The 19,860-nt window shown below is 37.2% G+C and overlaps 1 protein-coding gene across 2 annotated transcripts in view; it reads right to left on the reverse strand.

Moving 5' to 3' along the window:
- LOC149922373 (disintegrin and metalloproteinase domain-containing protein 10-like) overlaps positions 1–19,860 on the reverse strand; it is a 165,130-nt gene that overhangs the window by 123,551 nt on the left and 21,719 nt on the right. The window lies entirely within an intron of this gene.

Here is a 19,860-nt window from a genome sequence, read left to right on the forward strand (position 1 = left end):
GTTTTCGCGGTTATTAGGGACACGCCTACTTCATTCGAATTAGTGATGTACCTGATATAAATGACTGCGGCATAGGCCTTTTTACTAGCATCTACAAAACAATGCAGCTCGTGACTGGTTATTTCCGCGTTGGTATCGCGAAAGTAGTGCCTATTGATTTTAATGTTATGCAATAGTGGCAATTCTTGGGCCCAATTTTCAAAGGATTGGCTTATTTCTACGGGCAGCTGGTCATCCCAATCTTTATTGCATTCCCATAACTGCTGAAAGAGCATTTTGGCTCGAATAGTGAAGGGTGATAACAGACCGATTGGGTCGAAGATTTGGGAGATGAAACTAAGGAGATGTCTTTTCGTTAATTTTAGATTTTTACGAATTTCGATTAAATCGCGCATATCAAATGAAAAGATATCATCTAGGGGGTCCCATTTTAGACCTAAGATTTTAGTCTCTTCGGAAATTTTAGCTTGTTCAAATAGTTCCTCCCCCTTGTCATCCAACTGATTTTTCCAGAGCTCCCTTAATTCCTTCGAATTCGTTCCCCATTTCCGGAACCTCATACCCGCTCCCTTGATAAGTTTCGCGGCGCCTATAGAAGTTGCTAGGGCCAATGGGACATTTTTCTCTCCCCCCGTCAGATCATCTACGTATAGGTCATTGTTTAACGTTTCTTTAACCCTTTCATGGACATTTTCCGAATTTTGAATATGGTACTTGATTGCGCAAGCTAACAAAAAGGGACTAGGTTTGACCCCGAAGGGAACTCGCGCCATCCTAAGAGTTACAAATTCGTTGGTTTTGATTACCCCATTTTCCTCCCTCGCCCACAGAAATCTGACAGAGTCTTTATCGGGATCATCTAATCCTACTTGTAGAAAAGCAGCCTCAATATCGGCGACTATTGCAATTTTGTTTTTTCTAAATCTTATAAGTAGAAGTAGGATATCTGGGTTCAGATTGGGGCCAGGTGCTAAGCACGCGTTTAAGGAAGGTAAACCGTACCCGTGAGAGGACGCGTCGTACACTATTCTGAGTTTTGTTGTTTGAGATTTCGACCGGACTACCCCCTGGTGGGGCATATAATACGTCCCCGGAATTCTTTTTTCAATTTCATTATCTGGGACAATTTCCACGATTCCCTTTTCTAGCTGGTCATTGATAATACTTTTATATTCTGAATAGTATTTTGGGTCTTTTTGAAACCTTTTTTCTAAAGTTTGCCATCTTTTTAAAGCTTGACCGTAGTTATCTGATAGGGTCTCCTTACTAGTTTCCCAGGGGAATTTTACCACATACCTTTCCCCATTGTGATCTATATTTTCGAAAAAATTAGCTACGGTTCGATCATTAGCGTTTTCTTTAATTTCCCTATTATCTATACCCAAACTTTCTAGGTCGAAAAATGACTTTAATGTTTCATTGACTCTTTTTTGACCGAGGGAAACTAACATGGTTGTTACTGGATTTTTATCGTTTCCATTTGATGGACTATATTTTTGCCCTTGAATGCACCAGCCGAGTACGGTTTCTGTGGTTACTAGAGAACGAGTGAATCGCTCGTTTTTCCCCGTGACTAACTCCCAATAATGATCGGATCCTATCAAAATATCTACTTCCGGATCTTTACAATTTGATCTCTTGGGATCGTCCGCTAATTGCAAATTTTGAGATTTCATAATTTTCTCTAAACCCTCGTCGTCAATTTTCGTAAAAGTGTAGCAAATAAAAGGAACGGCTAAAGCTACGATTTCAGCTTTACGCGCAGGGTTTTCCCTATTTTCTAAGGTCACCTTTACCAAGTTTAACGATCTTTTCGAGGGCGTCTTGCTACCAAAGGTATAAACTTCTTGGCCTTGAAGTTTTCCTACTATAGGTAGATTTAAATTTCTCGCTAATTCCTGTTTGATAAAGCTGGTTTGGCTTCCGCCATCGAAAAAGCATTGGGCTTCTTCTGACTTTCTGGGGTTTTTTGGATCTCTAACTACGGCTAGCGCTGTTTGCATTAGGACTTCTCTTTTGAGGTTTTTTACGGGCGCCGTTGCGGAAACTAGGGCCTCGAATTTTTTATGACTAGGGTTATTCTCGCACAACGCAAAATTGTGCCTCCTTTTGCAATTTCTGCAATTTCTAAATTTTGATCGACAGCTTCTCGCGTCGTGACCCAGGCGAAAACAATTAAAGCACCTAGAACTGTCTTTAACTATGGTTTGTTTTTGTTCTAAAGTATAATCAGTGCAATAACTGCTTTTGTGGCTATCGTTTTTACAAAATATACAATAAATGTTTTCTGAATTTGGCGTGGAAGTGGTGAGGGCGGAAGAGGATGATCTAAAATTTTGATTCCCGTTATTTCCAATTTTACCCTTAGATTTGTTTACTTCCCGGTCATTATTGCTAGTTTTAACGTGCTCGGCTTTTCCCGGTGCAGCGCTAAGTAATTTTGCCATTTCTCGACTTTCGATTTGTTGCCTAATGAACCTAATTAATTCGTCGGCGTCCCACTCTATATTGCTATCGGGCCGTCTTTGTATGCAAAAATCGGTTCTAATATCACTCGGCAGGCATCTAAGCAGAGCCGGACAGAGAAACGAGGCCTTTTCAGCCGTATTCACCCCTAACGCTTTCAAGCTTCTTAGACTTGTCTCGCAAATATCTAATAGATTTCTTAGGTCTCTCAAATTTTGAGAGCTAGCTACGGGCTGAATGTCTAAAAGTTTGTTTATATGGGAGTGGATTGCTAAATCTTGGCGGTCATACCGCTTTTTTAATAACGCGACTGCTTGATCGTATGAATCGTCTACTTCTTCAAACCCAACCAAAGCTTTAAGAGCTTCCCCCTCTAAATATGACGTGAGATAAATAAACTTTTCTACCTTCTCGAGCTTCGTGTTTCGATCAATGGTGGCTTTAAACCTCCCCCAAAAGTTGTTCCATTTAGAGTAGTCTCCACTGAATTTGACGATGGTCAGCTGCGGTAGGCGAACTTCGTGACTGGAACTGGCGGCTTGATACGGAGCGGTAGGTGGCTGTAGATAGATCGGACCGGGCGGCGGCTGGACGTTGGTCGTACCGGGCGGCGGCTGGTGGTTTACCGGACCTACCGTCGGCTGCGCGGCAACTCCCGAAGAAGAAGGCGTCGTCTGATTTGGGGGCGTCTGGTTGCCCGGAGCTGCTCCTGTAGAAACTGCGTGGCCTGGCGGGGTCTGGTTAAAAACCTGACCGACGGGTGTAACGTTACCAGTGGAGACGTTGGAGATCGTTGATCCTGAATAACTGGCTATATTTGACGTTGACTGACCGTAGGCTCTCTGAATGATTCTTTTTACGGCGGATTTGACCTCTGAAACCTCCTCTCGACATTGAAGAGCGCCGTCCGTTTCTAGTTCAATTTCAATTTCGTCCTCGATGAGGGCTTCCACTCGGGCGTCGATTTTGATGAGGTCGTCTTCCTTTTCGAGCAGGATGGCGAGGGCATCTTCGTAGCTCTCCAGCGTAACTGTTGGGTCTTGCATCATCTTTTTGATCTGATTGATCTTTCTCGTAGCGGCTTTTCTGGCGCTGGTTCTGATACCTTTGGCGAGCTTCAATTCCCTCGAGTCGGTTGGTTTGCTGGTTACGTCGGTGGCGGCGGCGTTGTCGACTCCAGCTGGATCGCTGGATTTCCCGCCTCCAGTGTTCTTCGGATCGGTAGGCATCCTGGAGAGTTTTTCGCGACTGGACGATAGCTATTTTTATCCCGGGTGCTTCGGCACCATGAAGAAATTGTTTTGCGGGGTTTGCCGAATTCTAACTTTAAATTGATTTTAATTTCTTCTGAAACTGGGTGGTTCTTTTTTGAGGAGAGCGTTTTAACACCGGGTATATCGGACTGAAACAATATACTCGGTTTGTCGCGAAAAAAAACTACACGTTAAGTTCTGACGAACCAAAAATTATTTATTTAAAAACAGTAATTTTAAACATTTGTCCTTTCGGGACCGGCTATTTCCTGCTTTGGCAGGAGACCCTTTTAGTTAGGGCTTGGAGTAGAATTTTCCGTTCAACTAACTTGACCACTCCTTGGCCGAGGTATTTATACGGGGTTCAAACGTATTGTTCGGCCTCAGTGACGTAGGCTCCACAGGGGCCAGCAATGAAGCGAGGATTCCTTCGTCCTCCGCGGGTTTTTTCGGCTCGGACGAAATATCTCTGCCAAGGAGTGCTCTTACAATGGAAAGTTTCCGTTCGTTATTTTACAGTTTTTGAAATTTTACAACAAAATATTATTTACACATCATACAACATACACTTTTATACTAAATTAATTATACAATTTTATTCATTTCTTTAACAATCTTTAATACACTAAAGACTAACACTAAATAAACTAACTTAAAAGTAACCAATTAAAGTAGCACGTTATTATTTTTCTACAGTTCCCATGGTAACTGCGGAGCTAATGTTTTCGAAGTTTCGGCAGGAAGTGGGTAAACGTTATTGACTACGCGCGAGGCAGTTATTTCGAATCTAGAGTACGTGGTTTGTGTTATCTTTGATTGCAGTCTGCTTCATTTCACTTTAATCCGCGTCTTTAACTTAGTTCGAAAACTCCAATGGATAACGTCATTTTAAGTAGTGATTCCGTAGCGCCATCTGGAAATTTATAGTTCGTATAACGATCGCCGTTATCACACGACCAAAAATGTTCGTAAATTACGACCAACTCTGTTTACACTATAGTCTGAGGCGAAAAGTCTATTAAAACCCTGCGCTGGGTGGCGTCGTTGCCTCTACTAATTCTCCGATAATCTTAGCGCAATTTTGATTTAAAGTTCTTTCGCGAAATTCACGTACATAGCGTAAACGTACCGAAGTTATAAAGTTGGAACGTTCGAAAGTATATTACGGCTTCTGTCTGGAAAGGGTTGCTCGATAAAAGTCCCTTCACTCTTTTTCTTCTCGCCGGGAATTTCCGGCTATAGTATAAGCGCATCGATGTATCTTTGAACTGGCGTTAAGGCAAGCTAGTCACGATTCGCCGTTAAAGGGTCACGAACGCCCCAAATAAAGAGCTTCGCCAGCCACGAGCCGGAGAAAGATTCGGGACCAATCTGTTTTCCTTTCCCCGTTAGCCCTTAACGATCCATAAATGAAAACATAACCTTCCCAAAGAAGTTTACCCACACGAAAAAAAAACGAAACTTTTATCCCAGAAAGAGAAAGAAGAGGTTTTTATCGAAGACGATCATTACTCAAGATTCAATTCTTATTTTTCCGAGCTCGGATATCGCGGTTTTCCGAGGAGGACCGAAGAGCGATTGAAAGAGGTGGGAAAAGCTACCTTCGAAAACGAGCATTTTCTATAAATTACTGAAGAGGAGTCTCTCCGTGTTAGAGCCACCTTCCTCGGTTTCTGTCCCTCGAAGGTCCGGATAGCGAGCGAAGGTTAACGCGACAGTCGCGGCCAAGACCGGCAGGCAGAGGAGCGGAAAGGGGAGTCCATCGCGGCGACGTGTCCGAGTCGGTTCCAAAGAAAAGGACAGAAGCAAACAAAAAAGTTCCATTTAATTGAATCAGCCGCGAGCGGGGACGTAACCGAATAGGCCGGCTGCCCTGTGTTTTCTTTGGAAACTCTTTCTTTCTCTCCGCGTTTCTGGCTGGATTCCTTGGGCGGTCACTCGTAGGAGAGATCCTTGTAGAGGGGCTCTTTTCCTTCCCAAAACCAACAATCGCTTCTCCGCGCGGACGGGAGGATGAACGGGGCTAGTCTTTCAAACCTCGCGGGTTTTCAACTAGATACAGCGTCGTCCCTTACGACCCTCGTTCGCTAAATTCACTCTGCCCTCTCCCCTGACTACACCCCCGCGTAAGCCACCTTCCTACTAGGCTTCTTTTTTATTGTTTTTCAAAGAACCGGTCCGAGTACGCGGGACGAGTTCAACTATAAAGTGGTTACGTGTACGGCATAAATTCGAGAACTACGGCGGAAACTCGGGCTTCTGAACAAGGTGATTAAGGCCTTATAGAGATTTCGCCTTGGCACTGACACTGTCCGGGTTTCGTTGATGACAAATTTAGCTAAACTAGGCTAGCCTCGGATTTTATGAACGGGTACAGTCTCGATGTTTTTGGTTACCCCGATTGTCAGTTTCAGCTAGGAGCAACAAACACAGCACTGCCCACACAAGGAGAAATCAACCCGTCAAAAGTCGTGGATTTTCTTGCGTACAGTTTTCATTGGTTAGAAGCTTTAGCGCCTGCTGCCGTCGGAAGGGGAAAATTCGTAAAATTTCTTCCCCCCGCCCGTAAAACGTTCAGCGTAAAGGCTCGTCCAATAAAATTTGTACACAACACGGCGTTAGCGTGTTTAAAGGCTAGCTGCGTTCTCCTTGTGTTTGTTGCTCCTAGGTTTCAGCCCCAAATTACATAAAATAAATTATACAAGATATATTATTTTACAGTACTAATATTTTGTCTTCTTAATTACCCTTAGAAATATTTAATATTATAATTGAAATTATAATAATAATTATTAATATTTAAAATGAAATTATTTCATGTCACAAAATAACATTCAATATATAGTGTACAGCCTTTATTGAGTCATCCAAAGACATTTGAAGTCAGCCTTTAAATCCACTACAGAGCGTTGATTCTCATTGGTTATCTTCCCAATAGATTTTCCTCCGAAATCCGAGCAACCCTAAAATCATCTCTAGTTGTTCGGTCTAAAACAATAGTTTTCCATCCCAAACTCCAAAGCAATCCCAAATGGTTTCCAATTTCACCCTCTAAACAGAAAGTTTCATTAAGCCGAAGGCCGGGTTAAGACAATTTTCTTCTGGGGCGATAATGTTATCAAATCCGTCTTGATTTCTAATTCTATTTTCATCAAAAAAAGTTTCCTGATTTCTTAGGCGCCTCCATAATGGCTGAAGCCCGCGGGGAGGTGACCCGTCTCCCTTTAACACTGGCTGCGCTCAAACCCAAAGGTTTAGGTGGACTTTGAACCAGCAACGTAGCCAGAAATTCGTCTGATTATGTGAGATTATGGCGAAGGGACTAAAGTTTAGTTACGGCAAAACTACAAAGCTTTAGGCTCAAAGGGAATTTCGATGATGAATCCCTAGTTGCCTTTGACTAAGCCGCTGCTTGGAAATAGGTTTACCAATCGCCAAAGCCGAATACGGCCTTAATTCAAAAATATGCACTCTGATCAAATCCAAAGCGACTCTATAAAATCAATTTACAAATGACAATTTAGAAAATATTTTCGCCGGAGTAACACCGTAAGACATTTATATTTAAATTCGCGCAGTCTGAATTTAGATAGCGCAAAGTAGAATTTTAAATTATTTAAATAGAATAGTTTTATAAATCGTATATTTACATAGTTGAAATTTTATTTCTAGTTTGTACGTAAAACATGGCTTAAAATAGTGTTAGAAGCAGTTTATACTTTGCAATGACTAATACCCTTTTCAGACGGATATTAGACTCCGTTTAGTTTACCAAAGTCAACTTTTCAAACCGAAAGCCAGTTTCAATAACCCCACCGCCATCTATCAGCTTTAAAAATAACTATTAGGATGGTACTTGTCACAACAAAGGGAAGTCTAGGCTGACGTCATAGGTCACGAAGGTCACGCTGAGCTACGACGTCCAGGTACCATCCTCGTCTGCAGTTTTTTGGTCTAACCGCGCGTGTGTCAGATATTATTGAAACTTGCTTATTGGCCCCATCTAATATCAATTCAGTGGCGTAGACAGAAATTCCTCAAGGGGGGGTCGAAGTATGTGAATGTTAAGAGGGGGGTTCGAGAAGGGGGTGGAAATTTAGTACAGTCAAAGGTAGACCCAAGGGGGGGGGTTTGGACATGGAACCCCCCCCCCTGGTCTACGCCACTGTATCAATTAAAGTATCAGTTAATTATTATACGATCTGTACCATAACTTAGGTATCGAACACGGGGTGTGTAAAATATCATAATCTATCGTATCGTACAGTTTAAAAGCGCAGGTTAAAAAAAGAGACTTCGAAGTTTTCGTTTCGAAATCGGTTCAGATAGAAAGAGTACAGAGGCGAGACAAGCGATCCGCGCGCAGCCAGACCTCCTAAGAATATATTTGGGAAAGTTTTAAGACAATGTTTGCCACTCTTTTTCCTCCTTCTTTAAAGTGGCATTTAAGAATTGAGGTCCTCGGCTATACTTTTTCTTTATTTCTTTCTCGGAAGAAACCGCTGGAAAAGTTTTAGCCTTGGGTCACTTCTCCAAGCCCAAAAAAAAATAGAAAAGGGTAGCTTTTTTCTTGTTTATAAGAGTTCTTTTCGTATACCCGCGCCCAAAGAACACTTTTTTCGCTAGCTCTCCTCCGCTGTATAAAAATAAAATTCCTTATACTCCGTTGAAATATATGGAGCGTGGATAATAAAACGTTTTTTCGGGGGGAGGCACGCCTTCCCCGCTCGGAATAGAAGAATGCTCGTAATCCACTCTCATGGCCGCGGGTTTCAGGAATCGGTGGATTTCATATTTTCTACTCCTTCTTTAGTTTTCTTTCTCGGGAAAAACACTATCAATTATCCGCAGCCAGATGGAAAAGAAATGTACTGTTTTAAAAACATTTTTCGTATAACCCTTCGCGCGGTATTTCCTCTTTTTCATTCGATTTGGTATCCTTATATGAATAGAAATGGAATTTATACTATTGGTTTTTATTGCTTTTGATGCGGGCGTATGGCTTTGGACAGACGTTCGCGGTGTTTACCTAACGTATAGAGCTCGTCTTTTCAAGATAGCCCACGACGAAGGGGGTTACGGAGTGGCGGTTGGTTACGTGATTTCTACTCAATGATTGAACGCTTATTTTTCTGTATTATATATAATACCGTATAAATATATATATTTATTGTAGCTAAAAAATAAACATATTTTAGAGATTAGATTTCGAACTATTCGCGAGCGAAACCGGGTATAGGCGGCGCGGCAATCGCTACCCCCCCCCCCCCGGCCCGTTAAGGATAGATATTGGTGGAAGTATTAAAAGGTTATTAAAATTCAGTTAAAAAATTAAAGGTTAAACGTTTATGTTAAGGGTACAAAATTGAAGGTGATTATCTAATTAAAATTTAAATACAATAGTGTTAAAAATTACCCAATGTTTACTTTGAAGGAAAATTATCTGGTAAAATTTTGAGATTTTAATGTTAAAACGTTGTAATCATGATTACTGACATTGAAAGAAAAACTATTTGGAAATCTTTCACCAATTTGTCGATAAAAGTCAGTTTACTAAAGAGAATAGCATCCGCTGAAGTTTTATAAATTTTCTTTATTTGGCAGGTGACAAATTTAATCACCAAATTTAAAGTACCTTTCGCTTTTTATTTTGGCAACTTTTCGAAAAGGAGTGAAAGCTATAAATATTTAAATTTATAATTATATTTTCAGCTGGACAAAAAATAAATTGACAAACTTAATATTTTATTAATGTCGATAAGAATGTTTTATTAGTAAGACGTCGCCTTCACCAAGAATATATTTATACTTAGGGATAATGACTACACGCTGAGACTATTAGCGGGAATCGTGGTTCTTGCGACGATGAAGAAAAAACGTCATTCGCGTCAGTTTTTGGGAACCTGGCTAATTGGATATGTTTTAGGTTGAAGGAGAATGAGGGGGATCGAGGGCAAGGTTCAAAATCTTCTCAACACTTTTCCGATATAGGAAAAACCCCAAAATTCAAAATAGCAAAGGCCCCTTTCAACGAATAAAGTTTGTTTAAAATGTTGGCTAGTACGAATACGCCTTAAAATAAAAGCAATTGGGGAAAACCGCCACATACGGTATAATTTTCGCATTGAAGCAACGACCGTAAACTCAGAGTCTCCGCATACGGTTCCCAATCAATAACCAGCGCGCTTAGAATACAATTACATTCAAAAATCCATCGTCGGATTTTTGCAGCGAGAAATATTTTTCCATTCGATAAAACAAACGACCTTTTCCGCTCTCGAAGAGCCAACAACCTTTCCAAAAAGCAGAATAATATCAGGTAAAGAGGCCGCTATAAACCTTTTCTTGATGCGCGCGAAGGAAACCCGGTAACTCGAGAAGTTCTTAAAAAAAAACGTCGAGGGGTGTAAGGGATGGACAAGATGACGAAAGTCGTCAGTTTTTGGATCGGGGAACTTTGTCACCTCTATCTCGAAAGTGAAAATCGAATATATGGGGATGGGAGCGGGGCCCCGGGACTTGACCCTTCTCTGCCTTAGTTCCAGCAAAAAAAAGGGGGGATCGTTACGATTTGTCTTCGTCAAAAAAAAATAGAAAATAAACCGAGTCTTAGTTGATTTTTTAGTCTAACTATTTCCGAGCAGACTGAACCTTATCTCTCGCCTATGATGACCCCACCAGTTGAAGCGTTAATATTGCGCGGTAAAGGGAAAATCTGAAAAAGATGATAACCTTGCAGGCGTGAAAGCGGATTCGGTTATTTTAGCTAGCCTTAATCGCGCTGCACGGTTATCCTCGTTCTAGTCTTTCATCCCCCTTTTTCTTAAGAGCGAAGAGACGTTTTGACACTAGCGTATTCTTCATTAGATATTAACGGCTATTTCGGAAGAACTTAAGCGATATCAAGCGTCAATTTCAATATCCCCCCTCGTCCAATTTTTGATTTAATATGACGTGCCTGTACTTTTAAGGTTCAATTTTTCTTTTCTACTCCTAGCTTTATAAATATTAAATTATTTAAATGGAGAAAAAAATAAGAGATTTATATTCTTCCGCCATCGTGAAAAATTTGAATATCAATTTGAATTTCTTTGCTATGCCATATTTAAAGGATACGCTGCTAGCAGTTTTTTTTATTAGTGATTAGGTATTGTATAAATTCGGGTTTTAGGCGCCCATGTGATCGAATTTTTAAAAATACTGTTAAGGATATTACAAAGTAATAAAATATATATATTTTTTTCAAGTGTACGGATTTGCCCCTGGTGGTTGGCCATAGCGTCACGTTTTGTTGCGTTGTAAGTTAAACACTTCTACAGGCGTTTAACCTATTTTTCGCCTAATACAATTAAAACAGGTTATAACGTGAAATATATCGTGCTGATAAGTTGCCGAATTTGGGCGGTTTAATTTGGTATTTATTAATCGATATTTAATTTGGTATATATTAATTGAAATTAAATTTGGTATATATTAATTGATATTTAATTTGGTATATATTAATTGAAATTTAATTTGATATATATAATTGATATTTAATTTGGTATATATTAATTGAAATTTAATTTGATATATATAATTGATATTTAATTTGATATATATAATTGATATTTAATTTGGTATATATTAATTGATATTTATTTTCTTATTGATAATAATTAGCTATTCTATCATCCGATACGCAAAAAAAGACTCAAATGCCATATTCAGAGGATCACAAATAAAGTCAATTTCGGTGTATTTTAAATTACACAGATTTAGTTACAAATCTCGGTATTTGGTATAAATCATCTAAAATAGCTTTTAAAAATAGATTTAATACGCTGAGAATGATAAATAATGTATCCCAAATTAGATATTTAACAAATTAGAGGGCATATTTATCCCTTAGGAAATCTTTATTTATTAATTACTTAAACTTGTATAATGTATTCTATCTACTGGTGTTGCTTGACAGTACCATCGCTTTAGACAAAATTTGAGGAATTAATTCAAGGCTTTCAAGCGGTCCGTGGATAATCAAAGTTATTAATGTAAGCGTAAATCAAGTAACAATCATAAGTATGATAATTGGGGAAATGTTTTCAACATAGTTTATTTTTAAAAATATCGAAATGAAGTAGCAACTTCATGCACTATATTCTATCGAAAAGTTAAGTTAGAAGAAACCACCTATGGACTGTGCAAAGGATGATAAAATAAGCGAATAAGTAGATTAGTCCATAATTAAAAGGGATAAAATAGCTAAACCCTAAAAAAATTTGAAGAAATTAAAACACTTACAAATAACTCGTACCAATAGGTCTTCGAGCAAACAAAAAGACGCGAATCTCGGATCAAATAGATCTTCGAGTAGAAAACTGCATAAAAACGAAATAAAATAAAATAGCCAGAAATTCCAACGGTAGACCGGTTTCGTTCTATTTGGAACTCATCAGTACCGTGCAGGAAATCTGGCTGGCGACTGTTATATCGAAAAGAGAAACTAAGCCTAAACATTAAAAATTTCAAAACGCGTTGCAAAGCAACGGAAAGCCGAAAAGGGGGGAGTGTGGTGGAGAATAGTATATACGAAATGTTAAATTAGAAGAAACCACCTATGGACTGTGCAAAGGATGATAAAATACGCGAATAAGTAGATTAGTCCATTTATTTCTGGCTATTTTATTTTATTTCGTTTTTATGCAGTTTTTTACTCGAAGATCTATTTGATCCGAGATTCGCGTCTTTTCTTCAAATTTGTTTAGGGTTTAGCTATTTTATCCCTTTTAATAATGGACTAATCTACTTATTCGCGTATTTTATCACTATATTCTATCGGCGAATGTAATTTCATACAAGACTTAGCGAAATTTAAAACGCTTTCAAAATTGCAAATCTTACAAACCTAGCCAAATTGGCGGGTTTTGGTTGAAAAAGATAATTCCAATCAATCTAAATTTCTTTTAATTAAAAAAGAGAAGACGCCTTACCAAAAATTTTCTCAAACAACAATAATTAATACCTTTATGTTAGTATGGATAGAGACCAAATTCCAATTGTAAATTATGTTTAATTTTGACAATTATAGAAGTTTCCTTTTAAACAAGGAATACTTCTACACGTGTTTCCATACCAGAGCTTCCGTGAAAAATCATATCACTTTGGGCAGGAGTCGAACCTACAACCTTTGGATTACCTTGCCAATGCCACTTCAATTTTACTACCGACGCCACGAATAATCAGGCCTCGGACATCCAATTTATGAATGACTCGATCGGGTTAGCTGATTTGTATTAATCTTGGACGTAATTTTTAGAGTTTAGATTTCCTTTAACCCCTGTATCGATATAATTGCAAACCTATAAATAAATTATCTTTGTCTTACGCGTGTACAGTCGGAGGATTTCAGTGTATATTCTCTGGCGGATCGATAACCCTCTAGGAGGAACCCCCAAATCAAGATGACTCATTGGAAAAGGGCGCACTTGGGAGGAGAAACCCGGCTAGTATAGGGCACTCGAGAGAAATGCCCCCTTCCCGTTTAAGGGAATAGCGGGGCAAAGGGTTTGGAAGCGAGAGGCCGAGTCGGATGTAATAAAGTTTTGCGGTGCCGCATTCTCGGAGAATATAAAACGCAGCCGGGCTGAGTTCTCTCAGTCGTCCTTTTAATTATATAACAAGCGCTATTAGGCCGCTCGGACGGGCCGAGGCTTAGCGCGGAATCTCCCTTCGTGGAAAAGCCCTTCTTTCCCCGCGATTGTCACAGTCGACTATTTAAAATTGCGCGAATAGCGAAACGAAACGAATTCGCCCACACAGAAATATATTAAAATGCCTGGAATGAATTGAAAGCGCAATGGCGTAGGCAGGAGGCAGGGCAAGGCTTAGGAATATTTTTACTTTTACGGAGGGGATTTTCGACTGCTACACAGTTAATTTGGGAATGTTTTTCAAGTCTCACCACGGCTTTAAATAATTGCTTTCGACGGGGTTCACCTTCTTCAATTTTACGTTCAACTCTCGCGGCGAAAAAGGGTTAATTGCAAACGAAAAGCGCTTGATAGCTGTAACCGTCTTTGGGTTGCCTTTCACTTTCTTTTAGGGACTGCCCGAGGGGCAGGTCACTATGCTTTTGGGGGGCCTAATAATCATGATTACATTTTTTTTAAATTTCTCAAGATTTAATCATTCTATTCATGATTTAATCATTTTAATCGTGATTTAATCATCTTAATTGTGATATAATCATTTTAATCGTGATTTAATCATCTTAATTGTGATATAATCATTTTAATCGTGGAATAATCATTTTAATCGTGATTTAATCATCTTAATCGCGATTTAATCATTTTAATCGTGATTTAATCATCTTAATCGTGATATAATTATTTTAATCGTGATTTAATCATATTAATCGGGATTTAATCATTTTAATCGTGATTTAATCATCTTAATCGTGATTTTATCATTTTAATCGTGATTTAATAATCTTAATCGTGATTTAATCATTTCAATCGTGATTTAATCATTTTAATCGTGATTTAATCATCTTAATCGTGATTTAATCATTTTAGTCGTGATTAAATCATCTTAATTGTGATTTAATCATTTTAATCGTGATTTAATAATCTTAATCGTGATTTTTAATCGTGATTTAATCATCTTAATCATAATTTAATCATTTTAACCACGATTTATTCATTTTAATCGTGATTTAATCATTTTAATTGTGATTTAATCGTTCTAATCACAATTAAATCATTCTAATAACTATTTAAACTTATAATCATGATTTAATCGTTCTAATCACAATTAAATCATTCTAATAACTATTTAAACTTATAATCATGACTGAATCATTCTAATAACTATTTAAACTTATAATCATGACTGAATCATTCTAATAACTATTTAAACTTATAATCATGACTTAATCATTTTAATCATTAATTAAAAATTTTAATCATTAACTAATCATTCTAATCACGATGTAATAATGTTATTCATGATTCAATCATTTTAATCACGATGTAATCATGTTATTCATGATTCATTCATTCTAATCACGATGTAATCATGTTATTCATGATTCAATAATTCTAGTCACGATGTAATCATGTTAATCACGATGTTATCATGTTATTCATGATTCGATAATTGTAATCACGATTTAATCACTTTAATCGCGATGTAATCAGTTCAGTCACGATTTAATCATTCTAATCACGATGTTATCATGTTATTCATGATTCGATCATTGTAATCACGATGTAATCATGTTAATCACGATTTAATCACTTTAATCGCGATGTAATCAGTTCAATCACGATTTAATCATTCTAATCACGATGTTATCATGTTATTCATGATTCGATCATTGTAATCACGATGTAATCATGTTATTCATGATTCAATCATTCTAATCACGATGTAATCGTGTTATTCGTGATTCAATCATTCTAATCACGATGTAATCATGTTAATCACGATGTTATCATGTTATTCATGATTCGATAATTGTAATCACGATTTAATCACTTTAATCGCGATGTAATCAGTTCAGTCACGATTTAATCATTCTAATCACGATGTTATCATGTTATTCATGATTCGATCATTGTAATCACGATGTAATCATGTTATTCACGATTTAATCATTCTAATCACGATGTAATCATTTTAATCACGATTTAATCACTTTAATCGCGATTTAATCAGTTCAATCACGATTTAATCATTCTAATCACGATGTAATCATTTTAATCGCGATTTAATCACTTTAATCGCGATTTAATCAGTTCAATCACGATTTAATCATTCTAATCACGATGTAATAATTTTAATCACGATTTAATCATTCTAATCACGATATAATCATGTTAATCATGATGTAATCATGTTATTCACGATTCAATCATTGTAATCACGATGTAATCATGTTAATCACGATTTAATCATTCTAATCACGATGTAATCATTTTAATCACGATTTAATCATTCTAATCACGATATAATCATGTTAATCATGATGTAATCATGTTATTCACGATTCGATCATTGTAATCACGATGTAATAATTTTAATCACGATTTAATCATTCTAATCACGATGTAATCATTTTAATCACGATTTAATCATTCTAATCACGATATAATCATGTTAATCACGATGTAATCATGTTATTCACGATTCGATCATTGTAATCACGATGTAATCATGTTAATCACGATTTAATCATTCTAATCACGATGTAATCATTTTAATCACGATTTAATCACTTTAATCGCGATTTAATCAGTTCAATCACGATTTAATCATTCTAATCACGATGTAATAATTTTAATCACGATTTAATCATTCTAATCACGATGTAATCATTTTAATCACGATTTAATCATTCTAATCACGATGTAATCATTTTAATCGCGATTTAATCATTCTAATCACGATGTAATCATTTTAATCACGATGTAACCATTTTAATCATTATTTAATAATTTTAATCATGATTTAATCATCTTTATCACAATTTAACCATTTTAATCATGATTTAATCATTTTAATAATTTAATGATGATTTAGTCCGATTTAATCATTTGAGGGTGTCCTAATAATCATGGTAGTGACCTGCCTCTCGGGACTGCCTTAAAACGAACCCACGAGGCTATAGAAAGATTTCGTTATATATCTGTATATGAAAATCATTTAAATGTTGATTAATATGGATTTTCCGAGATACGTGATGCATCTTGATATCGTGTAATTTAATTATTTTATTCCTATCATTTGTTTTTAGGGGATGGAAATTATTCAGCGAAACCCCTGAAATATACTTTAGTCCATTGATATTCCACGACGATAACTTTTTCCCTCGCAACTGCGTTTAGTACGCGACGGAAATTCTATCTGGGGGAGTTTAAAACTCGATTTTTTCCTATAATAAATTCCATTTTCTTTCTATACAGGGTGTTTCAAAAGGTTAGGAAAAATTTTTAAGTAGTGGGTGAGTTGAGAAGTATGCCTGTTTTTTTCTCATTTTCCTAAAATGAGTTAAAAGAGCGCCAGAGAGCTTCAAAGTGTGGCTTACTAGCCCCTGAAAGTAGGCTAAAACAAGCGCAAAACCAAGCAGCAGGGACTTTAAATATTGTTTAAGTTTACTTTTTTACGCTAGTTACCTCGATTTGTTTACAAAGTTCTTTTTTACCTATCACATGCACGAACCCAAACCTTAATGTTCGCATTTCCCTGCTGCTTGGTTTCGCGCTTGATGCAGCCTACTTCCAGGGGCTAGTAGACCACACTGTGAAGCTCTCTGGGGCTCTTTTAACTCATGGTAATAAAATGTGGAAAAAACTCAACTCACCCCCTACAACTCCTTAAAATGTTTGCATAACCTTTTGAAACACCCTGTATAGTCCCAAAAACAGAACTATTACGCAGTTTTATTTGTATCTGATACGGAACCCACGAATTGTCCGAGACAAGACGCGAAAAAAGGGTATAAATAGATTGGGGTGTTCGAAGGCAACACGACCGAAATTGTGGGAAGCCCGAAAAAGGATTTACAACGGCTTTTGTAGATCCGACATCTATCGGCGGGATCAACGTTCGAGACTCTTAGTACCCCGAGATTAAAGTCTCTGGAATGCCCTTAGAGCTACGTATGGTATCACTAAGGGGTTTTAGAACGGGTTGAAAGGCGCGATATTGTTCCCGCTATGCCTATAGAGATTATAGGCCACGCCAACCCATTTCACGCTCGATCTAACGACACTGCAAAATAATTGTGCCGCACGGATACGTCATGTATATTTAGCGGGAAAAATTTCGTGTGAACGGTTTTGTAAAAATTTAGTTCAAGTCCGTTTTTGAATCCGAAGTCTATGTATATAAGCGCTTTAAAGAAATATTTATGGCGGATCAAATAATGTCACATTTCTGATTAACGCTAATTACGTTAAAAATAGGTTTTAGGGCTTGTTAGTTGTCAAGGTTTTTTTGATTTAGAATATATTTCATTTTTTTTGTCAAGTAAAAAGGCACTTGAAATAAAAATAACATATCGAAAATACTTATCGGGATAAAAAGTATGAATTTGGGATTGAAAAAGTGGAAAATAATCATAATATAGCGTGTTTGTGGATATGTTCTGTACCAGATCACAACAGAACAAATGCGGTAACAATTTCGGTCTTGAACATATACAAAGTTAGAACAGGTTTTTCTCCATTTTAATTTAAAAATTTTCAAACTAACTATTTATACATATATAAATTTTCTAAATTAGAATTCGGAACGAAATGTTGATAAATGTTGATTTATAGGAATATATGTTGGTATTAAATTGCTACGACCTTAAATTTTTAAACGTAGTTTAAATATTTTACATTTTTGAAATGTAATAATAACTTTAATTTAATAAAACCGATATTTTAATTGATATTTCACTATATCTGAAAACATTTATTAATTGACGAAATAACAACTCTATTCTAATGTATATTTTATTAGTTTTAGCTGTACTGTTAGTAGACGTACCGTACAGTAAATAATATTTGACGTGATAGTCTCGTGAAGGTGCCGATAATGTTGATAAATTTTGATTTATAGGAATATATATTGCTATTAAATTGCTACGACCTTAAATTTTTAAACGTAGTTTAAATATTATACATTTTTGAAATGTAATAATAACTTTAATTTAATAAAACCGATATTTTAATTGATATTTCACTATATCTGAAACATTTATTAATTGTCGAAATAACAACTCTATTCTAATGTATATTTTATTAGTTTTAGCTGTACTGTTAGTAGACGTACCGTACAGTAAATAATATTCGACGTGCTAGTCTCGTGAAGGTGCCGATAAAAGTAGACCTTCTTGGATGGAAAAATCGTTGACGTTAGGCAAACAAAAAAGTAGGAAAAGGGAGACAACCTGATAAGAAAGAGAGTCGGCATTTGGTCAATTTTTTCGTAGATTCGGACGGAGTGGCGGCTTGTCGACATGGCGAATGAAAAATAATATCACCCGAGAGTATAAGGCTGTCTCCCTTCCTCGGCCCGTGTCCCGTCCATTCCCCCAATTGATTTAGCCGCTTCGACGTCAGTATTCCACCCCCGCTGCTTTCCCCTCTCCCGAAATCCCCTTTCTTGATATCATTTTTCCTCGTCTTCTGGCGCCGTATGCGGAGAAACAGAAAATGTGTTTTTTTCTCAGCGAGCCACCAACATTTCAATCGTATATAAAATAAAAGGGAAATTTATTCAATACCACGCTTTCGCATTTCTTTGGTCGTCGTCCCAAAGAAATTGAATTGTTGACAGAATGAAAAACGGTGGTTTCACCGTAAATATTTCCATATAAATAAATGTCTATCACTTTCTTTATCTCCGGCGCGGATAGTGTCTTCGCCACCACCAATGCAATGCCCTGTTATTTAAATAGCGCTTCAATTTAGTGACATCACTTCCTCTTCTTATGACGTCATCTTTCTCTCGATATAGAAAGATTAATTTGACGAGTGGTTGATTGTGGTAATGGTTCCAGACGTTTCTTATTTAAGCATCCGCGAAATATTAATCAGGTTGAGCACGCTCTCGAAACCACGTAGATGTGCAGCACTGTGTAGGAATTCCGTCTTTACGAGGAAGAAGCTGCCGATATCAGTAAACTAATATACATCCAGGGTAGCCTATATGTGAGCAGTCCATTGCAATTTATAGTGAGGTTATTCAACTATTATTGCATGGCGGTCGCTATACAGCAGACAACAATTATGTTAGGGCTTCCGTTTGAAAATCCAACGTAAAAAATTATATCAAATATCAAAATTTCTTTCAGAGAAAAGGGCGAATCGATCTACTGTTTTAATCATTGGCTGAAATTTTGACTTTTGATATAGTTCTTAACGTTAGATTTTCAAACGGAAACCCGAGCATAAAGGTTGTCTGCTGTATAGCGACCGCCATGCAATAATAGGTGAATAACCTCACTATAAATTGCAATGGACTGCTCACATATAGGGAACCCTGGATGTATATTAGTTTAATGATATCGGCAGCTTCTTCCGAGTAAAGACGGAGTGCGTACACAGTGCTGATTAGCCTCAAATTGGGGAACCGGTCTGCAGTTTGAATCTCTGATTGAAATTCT

The sequence above is a fragment of the Leiobunum rupestre genome, chromosome 11 (assembly GCF_980474605.1).
Source record: "Leiobunum rupestre chromosome 11, qqLeiRupe1.1.hap1, whole genome shotgun sequence".
In the NCBI taxonomy this organism is placed as follows: domain Eukaryota; kingdom Metazoa; phylum Arthropoda; class Arachnida; order Opiliones; family Sclerosomatidae; genus Leiobunum; species Leiobunum rupestre.